Source organism: Hyperolius riggenbachi, chromosome 5 (genome assembly GCF_040937935.1).
Source record: "Hyperolius riggenbachi isolate aHypRig1 chromosome 5, aHypRig1.pri, whole genome shotgun sequence".
Taxonomy (NCBI): domain Eukaryota; kingdom Metazoa; phylum Chordata; class Amphibia; order Anura; family Hyperoliidae; genus Hyperolius; species Hyperolius riggenbachi.
The window spans coordinates 32984737-32996810 of record NC_090650.1 but is presented as its reverse complement, the minus strand read 5'-3'; positions in this window follow the sequence as shown (position 1 = coordinate 32996810).

Genomic DNA, 12074 nt, shown 5'->3' with positions numbered 1-12074 from the left:
GGCTGGATACCGAGAGAAAGGCAGGAGAGGGCTGGATACCGAGAGACAGGCAGGAGATGGCAGGATACAGAGAGACAGGCAGGAGAGGGCAGGATACAGAGAGACAGGCAGGAGAGAGCTGGATACAGAGAGACAGACAGGAGAGGCCTGGATACCGAGAGACAGGCAGGAGAGGGCAGGATACAGAGAGACAGGCAGGAGAGGGCTGGATACAGAGAGACAGGCAGGAGAAGGCTGGATATAGAGGCAGGCAGGAGAGGGCAGGATACAGAGAGACAGACAGGAGAGGGCTGGATAGAGAGAGACAGGCAGGAGAGAGCTGGATGGAGAGAGGCAGGCAGGAGAGAGCTGGGTATGGAGAGACAGGCAGGAGAGGGCTGGATACAGAGAGACAGGCAGGAGAGAGCTGAATGGAGAGAGGCAGGCAGGAGAGAGCAGGATACAGAGAGACAGGCAGGAGAGGGCTGGATACAGAGAGACAGACAGGAGAGAGCTGGATGGAGAGAGGCAGGCAGGAGAGAGCAGGATACAGAGAGACAGGCAGGAGAGAGCTGGATGGAGAGAGGCAGGCAGGAGAGGGCTGGATGGAGAGAGGCAGACAGGAGAGGGCTGGATACAGAGAGACAGGCAGGAGAGAGCAGGATACAGAGAGACAGGCAGGAGAGAGCTGGATGGAGAGAGGCAGGCAGGAGAGAGCAGGATACAGAGAGACAGGCAGGAGAGAGCTGGATGGAGAGAGGCAGGCAGGAGAGGGCTGGCTGGATGGAGAGAGGCAGGCAGGAGAGGGCTGGATACAGAGAGACAGGCAGGAGAGAGCAGGATACAGAGAGACAGGCAGGAGAGAGCTGGATGGAGAGAGGCAGGCAGAAGAGAGCAGGATACAGAGAGACAGACGGGAGGGATGGATACCAAGAGACAGGCAGGGGAGAGCTGTATACAGAGAGACAGGCAGGAGAGTGCTGTATACAGAGAGACAGGCAGGAAAGAGCTGGATACAGAGAGACAGGCAGGAGAGAGCTGGATACAGAGAGACAGGCAGGAGAAAGCAGGATACAGAGATACAGGCAGGAGAGAGCTGGGTATGGAGAGACAGGCAGGAGAGGGCTGGAAACAGAGAGACAGGCAGGAGAGGGCTGGATACAGAGAGACAGGCAGGATAGGGCTGGATACAGAGAGACAGGCAGGAGAGTGCTGGGTATGGAGAGACAGGCAGGAGAGGGCAGGATATGGAGAGACAAGCAGGAGAGGGCTGGATATAGAAGCAGGCAGGAGAGGGCTGGATACCGAGAGACAGGCAGGAGAGGGCTGGATACCGAGAGAAAGGCAGGAGAGGGCTGGATACCGAGAGACAGGCAGGAGAGGGCAGGATACCGAGAGACAGGCAGGAGAGGGCTGGATACCGAGAGACAGGCAGGAGAGGGCTGGATACCGAGAGACAGGCAGGAGAGGGCTGGATACCGAGAGACAGGCATGAGAGGGCTGGATACCGAGAGACAGGCAGGAGAGGGCTGGATACCGAGAGACAGGCAGGAGAGGGCAGGATACCGAGAGACAGGCAGGAGAGGGCTGGATACCGAGAGACAGGCAGGAGAGGGCTGGATACCGAGAGACAGGCAGGAGAGAGCTGGATACCGAGAGACAGGCAGCAGAGGGCTGGATACCGAGAGACAGGCATGAGAGGGCTGGATACCGAGAGACAGGCAGGAGAGGGCAGGATACCAAGAGACAGGCAGGAGAGGGCTGGATACAGAGAGACAGGCAGGAGAGGGCTGGATACAGAGAGACAGGCAGGAGAGAGCTGGGTATGGAGAGACAGGCAGGAGAGGGCTGGATACGGAGAGACAGGCAGGAGAGGGCTGGATACGGAGAGACAGGCAGGAGAGGGCTGGATACGGAGAGACAGGCAGGAGAGAGCTGGATACCAAGAGACAGGCAGGAGAGGGCTGGATAAAGAGAGACAGGTAGGAGAGAGCTGGGTATGGAGAGACAGGCAGGAGAGGGCTGGATACAGAGAGACAGGCAGGAGAGGGCTAGATACAGAGAGACAGGCAGGAGAGGGCTGGATACCGAGAGACAGGCAGGAGAGGGCTGGATACCGAGAGACAGGCAGGAGAGGGCAGGATACAGAGAGACAGGCGGGAGAGGGCTGGATACCGAGAGACAGGCAGGAGAGGGCAGGATACAGAGAGACAGGCAGGAGAGGGCTGGATACCGAGAGACAGGCAGGAGAGAGCTGGATACCGAGAGACAGGCAGGAGAGGGCTGGATACAGAGAGACAGGCAGGAGAGGGCTGGATACAGAGAGACAGGCAGGAGAGGGCTGGATACAGAGAGACAGGCAGGAGAGGGCTGGATACCGAGAGACAGGCATGAGAGGGCTGGATACCGAGAGACAGGCAGGAGAGGGCTGGATACAGAGAGACAGGCAGGAGAGGGCTGGATACAGAGAGACAGGCAGGAGAGAGCTGGGTATGGAGATACAGGCAGGAGAGGGCTGGATACGGAGAGACAGGCAGGAGAGGGAGGGCTGGATACGGAGAGACAGGCAGGAGAGAGCTGGATACCAAGAGACAGGCAGGAGAGAGCTGGATACCAAGAGACAGGCAGGAGAGGGCTGGATACAGAGAGACAGGCAGGAGAGGGCTGGATACAGAGAGACAGGCAGGAGAGAGCTGGGTATGGAGAGACAGGCAGGAGAGGGCTGGATACAGAGAGACAGGCAGGAGATGGCTGGATACAGAGAGACAGGCAGGAGAGAGCTGGGTATGGAGAGACAGGCAGGAGAGGGCAGGATACAGAGAGACAGGCAGGGGAGGGCTGGATACAGAGAGACAGGCAGGGGAGAGCTGGAAACAAAGAGACAGGCAGGAGAGGGCTGGAAACAAAGAGACAGGCAGGAGAGGGCTGGGTATGGAGAGACAGGCAGGAGAGGGCTGCATACAGAGAGACAGGCAGGAGAGAGCTGGGTTTGGAGAGACAGGCAGGAGAGGGCAGGATACAGAGAGACAGGCAGGAGAAGGCTGGAAACAAAGAGACAGGCAGGGGAGGGCTGGAAACAAAGAGACAGGCAGGGGAGGGCTGGAAACAAAGAGACAGGCAGGAGAGGGCTGGGTATGGAGAGACAGGCAGGAGAAAGCTGGGTATGGAGAGACAGGCTGGAGAGGACAGGATACAGATATACAGGCAGGAGAGGGCTGGGTATGGAGAGACAGGCAGGATACAGAGACCAAGCACTACATGACCGCATTGTTCTCCACACTCCCCAGCCCACCGGAAGCTGCTTTGTCGCACACCATTCATTGTTTAGATGCAACGCTAGCCAGTAGGCTGATGATGCGTCAGTACAGCATTGTCAATGATGTTTCACCCAGCGGGGATCGGTATTCAAGATGTTCATTTAAGCCGGATCTGCACTATAACCGCTTTTCTGAGTGCTTTGTGATTGATTAGCGCTTTCTGAGTGCTTTTTAAAAAATTCTCTCATTCACTTTCATTAAAATCACAGTAAAAATCGCCATGATCGTGTACGTGAAGAATCGCTGCAATTTTTACCTCGATTTTAATGAAAGTGAATGGGAGAAATTGTTAAAAAGCTCGAATCAATCACAAAGCGCACAGAAAAGCGCTTATAGTGTAGATCCGGCCTAACTGAGATACAGAATGTTCATTTAATGAAAGTTCTAAAGCCAGTAGAAAAGATCTCTGGTCTCCCAAAATGCTCTGGAAGTAGAAAAAAATGCACATAATAAACAGCCTAGTCTAAGTCTCAGAGGGAGGGCGGGGCTAAATACCAATTTGCAGCTGTAAGAAGTGTTTATAAAGCTGAAACTAGGATTCTTAACGTACAAGTGGGTATCCTGGATAATTTACTGCATTCTACTATATGTTGTTACAGTTCCTCCTGAGTTCTGTGGGACTGCAGCCACCTCTCTCCAGGTTGAGGGAGAGTTATGGCCCATACTCACGGGCTACAATTGTCGCCGCAACACGCGTGTTGCGGCGACAGGTCGCCCATGAGTATGGGCCGTCGCACGGGCGCGCACCCCGAACTGTCGCCCGTCGCTGATGTCGCCAGGCGATTGAAAGTTTCAATCGCCTGGCGACAGTCGCCGCCGCACCTCCGCTGCAACTGTCGCTAGTCCGCGTACGCCGTCTGCCATTCTTGGCTTCTGTGCGTGCGCACAGTAATGGCCAGGAGCATCCTGTGCAGGCAGCGCTTCCGACTCGCGCATGCGTGGAGGCCACAGACCCAGCTGCAGAAGGGACCCCAGAAGAGTGGCGGAACAGTGGTGAGGGACACAGAGGCTTCTAGGGGCTGGAGGAAGTCCCGGGTAAGTAAGGCTAGGTCCACACTAGACACAGTTGCAGGACGGACCCTGCAGTCCGGATCAGGGGAAGTACCCACCGTACTGCAAACTGATGAAAGTGCATCAGTTTTGCATCAGTTTCCGTTCAGGTTTTTCCCTGACAGAAAACGTCTCCATCATTAGGAAGGGGTGGGAGGATTTTTTTGGGCCAATCATAAAGCTCAGGCTATCCGTTTTAACATCCGTTTTTTGCCAGTGGAGCTGGAGATGCGTTTTCTCATTGCTTTCTCTACCCCTGCGTGTATCCGTGGTCCTGATCCGTTGCGTGAAAATGCAGCAGATCCGGACCTTCCGTTCAGGTTTTGAAAACGGATCCCCGCAAACGCAGACGGATCCGTTTTTTACTTGGGTGAGGCTGGCTGCTATTTTCAACATTAGTATCCGGGACTCCGTTTTTCATCAGGTTTGAAAAACGCAGCCACGGATACGTTTCCGGACCTAGTGTGGACTAGCTCTAAATCAGCATTTTTTTTCCCCTTCCGGACGCTTACAGGTCGCATATAAACAGACTCACTGTGGCCATCTTGTGTCCAAATAGTAAACTACACCCTAAAGCATTTTACACATACAAATACATTGTTTTACACATTACCTCCCACACTCCCCAATTTTTTTTTTTGTAATTTAAAAAAAAAAAATACAATAAAAAAAACACATAAATAGTTACCTTAGGGACTGAACTTTTTAAATATTTATGTCAAGAGGGTATAACACTGTTACTTTATAAACTACGGGCTTGTAATTAGGGATGGACGCAAAACTGAAAAAAATGCACCTTTATTTCCAAATAAAATATTGGCGCCAAATATTGTGATAGGGACATAATTTAAACGGTTTTATTTTCATGGGTTTTAATCAATGTAGCATGCATTATTTAAAAACTATAATGGCCGAAAACGGAAAAATAATATTTTTTTCCCACATTTGTTCCTATTTTCCCATTAAAACACATTTAGAATTAAATAATTCTTGGCATAATGTCCCACCTAAAGAAAGCCTAATTGGTGGTGAAAAAAACAAGATATAGTTCATTTCATTGCGATAAGTAATACTAAAGTTATAGACGAATGAATGGACGGAGCGCTGAAAGGTGAAAATTGCTCTGGTGTTCAAGGGGTAAAACCCCTCAGTGGTGAAGTGGTTAAACGTGCCTTCAAAACTCACTTTTTCCATTAAGCATACGCTCTACCTTATTTATTTATTGTATTTATAGAGCGCCAACATATTACGCAGCGCTGGACATTAGTTTAGGTTACAGACAACATTTAGGGGTGACAAACAGCAATACAACAATACAGGAATACAAGAAAACCAGATCACACAGCACAGTATGAGTACCAGGTAATGCTTAGTCAGTCACTGGATGGAGCATGGAGATTAGGCAAGTTAGGTTCACTCAAATGCATAGCATGGGTGTACAGTAATGGAGGTGCATGATCAGGTAGGACACAAAAGGAGGAGGACCCTGTCCAAAGGCTTACAATCTAGAGGGAGAGATAGGGACACGAAAGGTAGGGGACCAGAGTTCAGCTGCGGGTTTAGAGTGCTTGTGAGGGGTGGTAGGCCAGAGTGAAAAGGTGAGTTTTGAGGGCCTTCTTGAAGATGTTGAAGGAGGGGGCTGCCTTAATGGGTGGAGGTAGGGAGTTCCATAGTGTTGGAGCAGCTCTTGAGAAGTCCTGGAGGCGTGCATGGGACTGGGTGATGCGGGGGGCGGTCAGGCGAAGTTCATTGGAGGAGCGGAGTGAGCGGCTAGGTGTGAACCTCTGAGTAAGATCGGAAATGTACTTTGGACAGGTTTTGTGGACAGATTTGTAGGTCAGACACAACCTTAGGCCAGTTCACCTTTTGACCTCTGGCCAAGTTGAACTTCCTACTAGATAACTTGAAACCCCACTGCCTCTAGGTATAAATATATTGTATACTCCCCCCCCATTCCTTTAGATTATAAGCTCGCAAGGGCAGGGCTCTCTCACCCTTCTGTGTCTTGGATTTTGTTAACATTTATTCATATTAATTCTGTCACTGTTATTACTGATTCTGTATTTTGTACCAACTCTGTATTTTGTACAGTATATGAGTTTATATCATTGTCTGTGTTATTTTGTACCTCATGTTTGTTTCTTACTTTGTACAGTGCCACAGAATATGTTGGTGCTTTATACATTTATAATTATAATAATATTGCTTGTAAATGGTTTTATCGTTAATTGAAATTGATTACCAATAAAGCCTTTTGCGTGTCAGTAGCTGTCAAGCCAAAGAAACCCTGAACTGAAAATTAAAAGTCAAAATAAACATACACACGTCATACTTACCTCCCATGCAGTCTACCCATCAGTCTCTTTCTCCGCTCCTGCGTCCTGTTTATTCACTGTGATCGATGTAATCCTCAGTCATTTTAAAAATGGCAATGACCCTGTAACAGCTTCCGGGTCAGCACACTGTTAAACGGTAATATCGCCCACTTGAGTCATAGGGAAACATGGGCATTACCTTGCACATCAGTTGTCCTTTCAGCTATAACTAATACATAACTGACAGCAACTGATATGTTTCAGTTCTGATAAAATCTTGACAGAAAAGGAAGGAATCAATGCTAGAAGAAAATGGTGAGCTTTTGAGAGGAACTGATGGCCAGGTAAGTATGTAATAGTCATTTGCAGGTACATCATATGTTTAATTTAGATAATTTTACTCGGTTCAGGTTCCCTTTAAAGAGACTCTGTAACAAATTTTTCAGCCTTAGTTCTTCTATCCTATAAGTTCCTATGCCTGTTCTAATCTGCTCTGGCTTACTGCAGTCTTTCCTAACTTCACTGTCTCTGTAATAAATCAATGTATCTTTCCTCTGTCCTGTTTGTCAGGCTAAAGCTTGATTGTGTGGAATGTGCAGGGCTGCTTGTGATTGGTAGAAGCGATACACACCCTCTGCAGGCCCCCTGCATACTCTGAATGACTCATACACTATGCTTAGCTGAGCCTATTAGAAGCTGGTTAGTTTGTTTGTAAACACTGCCTAAAACTGTTAATTACAAGCCAGGATTGCAGCAGAGAGTGGCAGAAACAGCACAGAGGGGCACAGGAGAAAATGATGAATAGAATGGTATGCTTTTTATTGTAAGAATATTAGAGTACAGATTCTCTTTAAAGTACATCTGAAGTGTGCACACCTCCCAATGTAAAGAGATGGTGGGCTAAAGTACCCACTACTCATTACCCTCATGCTGCTCGTTGCCTTCGGGGCCCTCCTGTTCCCCGTTTCAGAACATTTTCTCCCCCACCCATAGCCTCCTGGATGTTCACCGTTCTGTGAACACGTGATCCTGAAGTGGGCATGTTCAAGTTCTGAACCCCACATGCCCAGTGAAAGAAATCGCTTTCTTTCGTGCACACACGCTCTTTTTTTATTGAGCATGTGCAGTTCGCAACTTATACATGCTAAGTTCACCATTGGACTATTTGACCGGTTGAATATTAACCACTTCACAACTGAGGGGTTTTACCCCTTGAGCACCAGAGCAATTTTCACCTTTCAGCGCTCCTTCCATTCATTCGTCTATAACTTCATTATTACTTATCGCAATGAAATGAACTATATCTTGTTTTTTCGCCACCAATTAGGCTTTCTTTAGGTGGGACATTATGCCAAGAATTATTTCATTGTAAATGTGTTTTAATGGGAAAATAGGAAAAAATGTGGGGAAAACAATCATTATTTTTCAGTTTTCTGCCATTATAGTTTTTAAATAATGCATGCTACTGTAATTAAAATCCATGAAATGTATTTGCTCATTTGTCCCGGTTATTACACCGTTTAAATTATGTCCCTATCACAATATTTGGCGACAATATTTTATTTGGAAATAAAGGTGCATTTTTTTCAGTTTTGCGTCCATCCCTAATTACAAGCCCATAGTTTATAAAGTAACAGTGTTATACCCTCTTGACATAAATATTTAAAGAGTTCAGTCCCTAAGGTAACTTATTTATTTATTTATTATTGTAATTTTTTTTTTTATTACAAAAAAAAAATTAAAATGAGGAGTGTGGGAGGTAATGAGTTAATTTATAGTGTAAACGTATGTATTTGTATTTGAAAAATGTTTTGGATGTAGTTTTACTATTTGGCCACAAGATGGCAACCGTAACTGTTTGTTCATGCGACCTGTAAGCATCGGAAGTACGCTTACAGGAAGCACAATGAGGCTGGGAAACTGTTTTTTTTTCACGATCGCGCTGCTTCTCATAGAAGCAGCCGATCATTGCTGGGGGGCTGAGATCAACGAACGGGAACGGTTTTACCCATTCATTGATCTCCGGGCGAGCCGGCGGCGTGCGGGAGCGTGCGCACGAGCGAGCGGGAGCGCAGACAGCGGCGGGAGGTGCGTATAGCTACGCTCCTGGTGGGGAAAGGGTGTAAAAAGGAGCATAGATATACGCACACGTGGTGGTAAAGTGGTTAAAAGGATTGGGAACGGGTGGGACCCAGAAAATGAGTGTCAGTAGCAGGTAACCTAGCCCACCATGGGCTTAATTCACTTTTTTTCCGCTTCAGGGCTACTTTAAAGTGTATCTATAGGGAAAAAAGTGCCACATTGAGATACCTCAGTAGAAGGAAGCTCTGAATAAGAGCCGGGACAAGGTCCTCCAGCACCCAAGGCTGAGACACCAAAGTGCGCCCCTCCATCCCTGCCACCCCAGCCGTCACACACTGATTGCTATTAGAGTAAGAGCCCCCCTGGGGCGTAACTAGATTTAATAGGAACTACCTGCAAGAATGATAGCATGGGGCCCCCCTGGTCCCCGAACCCCATGAGGGTCACATGATCAGGAGCCAGTTAATGGCAGCAGAGAGTGTTTTGCTGTGAAGCAGCATCTGGAAGCAGGAAAAAATGACACACGCTCCTACACATGGTTTTTGTGAGAGAACAGGGAGGTTTTGTTGCTAATTGGCAGCACTTGAGGTTGGGGAGAGGAAGAGAAAGTGCCCGCAAAGCCTCTGGGTTTTTGCGAAGCCCATGTCCCCAACACCTTAATCTCTAGTTATCTAACTTGCAGTCACTGCTATGTATCCCCTTTTCTTATTTCTCTCTGCTTCAAACACAATAGAGGAATAGCTGAATAAGTTGTGCGCCCCTCCTACACTGCGCCCCGAGGCTGGAGCCTCTCTCGCCTCTGCCTTGACCTGGCCCTGAATAATCCAGTGGCTTCTTCTGTCCACCTCACCTCCACTGATTCAGCGCTGGGACCACCAAACCTCTTTGAGAGGGCTGCGCATGGCCACATTCCTGTTAGTGAATGAGCAGGAGTACAGCAGAGTTATGCTGGGTACACACGTTGCGATTTCCCTCTCGATCCGCGGGATCGATCGATTATTTCGGACATGTTCGATCGAGTTTCGATCGCTACAGCCGTCGATTTTGCATAAGTATGCAAAATCGACGGCTGTATCGATCGAAACCCGATCGAACATGTCGGAAATAATCGATCGATCCCGCGGATCGAGCGGGAAATCACAAGGTGTGTACCCAGCATTAAAGCTGCTCCCTGCTACTACAGCACAGTGGTAAGATGTCCTGCACAGTGCAGCCGTTCCAGAGGCTTCCCTGTACCGAGGTAAGTATGTGACTTACACTTTTTTTTTCTCAGTAGTTTTTTTTAGGGCCCCTTTACCATTGTAGGTAATTACTACGTTGCATTACCCTATTTTACTGCAAAAGCAATGAAAGTCTATGGAGACTTTCACACTTATTGCAGTCCTTCCGAAGTAACCAATCCGAAGCAAGAGGAACAGCGTGTTACTGCAAGCACTGCGCTTAACGCACGGCGCATGGGGTAATGAAAGTCTGTGGGTGACGCACGTCGTGTAAATGACAGGGTGTGGCCAGATGGGAATCCCAGCGACGTACTTCCTGCGGAGTACATCACAGAGTGGGGGGGGGGGGGGGGGGGCGGTGTTATGCATATATGTGACCCTGTTGGCGCACTCTGCTGCAGGGTCAAATGTTTGTAATTTTTTTGCATTGCGGTGCGATACAACAGGAGCATTGCATCCCACCGCAACACAAAAAACAAGTGTAAAAATGGCCTCAAGGATCTAGAAGCTTCCCCGTACCAAGGTAAGTATGTTTATATACTGTAAGTATGTTTATAAGGTAAGCTCACTCCAACCTGAATTATCGCAAATTCTTTCTGTTTTAGGAAAGCAAATTTTTGTTTTTCTTAACATCTTAGTAAGGGGGCTTTTAGGACCATTGTAGTCCCTTACACACCCCAATGAGTTCTGGGTCACCATGAGCTTGCTGGTTAGTCTGTGCCTCTCGGATTTACAAGCCCTACTCCATAGAGCCAAATTAATCCATGCCATGCACTGATGAGGATCAAACAATCCGAAACAGCCTGTATGCATGTTGGATTATTATGGCTCTGTACAAATTAACAAGGTGACACATCATTGCATTCCAGCGGTTCTGGAAGTGTGTTTAGCTTCTAAGGGTACAATGGTTAATTTGCATATATTCAGCAGTGATGCTCTGGGAGACATCTCAAGCTCACTCCAACCTGAATTATCGCAAATTCTTTCTGTTTTAGGAAAGAAAACTTTTGTTTTTCTTAACATCTTAGTAAGGGGGCTTTTAGGACCCTTGTAGTCCCTTACACACTCCAATGAGTTCTGGGTCACCATGAGCTTGCTGGTTAGTCTTATGTTTATATATAAAATGAAATCGTAGAATAGCCCCTTTTAAAGGACAACTGTAGTGAATGGTATATGGAGGCTGCCATATTTATTTCCTTTTAAACAATACCAGTTGCCTGGCAGTCCTGCTGATCTACTTGCCTGCAGCGGGGTCTGAATCACACCAGAAATAAGCATGCAGCTAATCTTGTCAGATCACACAATAATGTCAGAAACACCTGATCTGCTGCATGCTTGTTCAGGGTCTATGGCTAAAAGTATTAAAGGCAGAGAATCAGCAGGCCTGCCAGGCAACTGGTATTAATTAAAAGGAAATAAATATGGCAGCCTCCATATACCTCTCTATATACAGTTGTCCTTTAACCTCCCTAGAGATGCTAGAGGGCACCACTCAGGCCCTGGTGGGCCGATTTTGATAATTTTTTTTTCAAACACACAGCAAAGTGCTAGCTGCGTGTTTGCTCAGATCGCCGCCGCTCATTGCCGATCCGCCACTACCTGACACGAAAGAGGCCCCCCCCCCGCAGACCCCATGTGCAGCCTGGCCAATCACCGCCAGGCTGCGCTTTGGGGTGGATCGGGAGTCCCTGTGACGTCACGACGTCGATGATGTCACTCCGTTCGTCGCCATGGCGATGGGGGAAGCCCTAAAAGAAATCCCATTCAGAACGGGATTTCCTTATGGGCGTGATCGCCCGCGGCGATCAGAAGGGTGGGAGGAAGGGAGCAGGAAGGGGAGAATCATGTAGCTAGTGCTAGGCTAGCTACATTTAAAAAAAAAAAAAAAATCGGGCGAAAAAAACCCTCCCGCATCCGAACGCCCAGCAGGTTAAAGTCACAGTTTTGCTTTATTTTGTGATGTGTTGTGCAACTCTGTGTTATTAGTATTGCTGTTGTCAGTTCATGTAACTGAATTTATTTGTAAAGCACCACTAGAGATGATGGTCTTGTATAACCCAATAATAATTATATATCACAAATACATTTACATTAAAATGTAATACCATAAC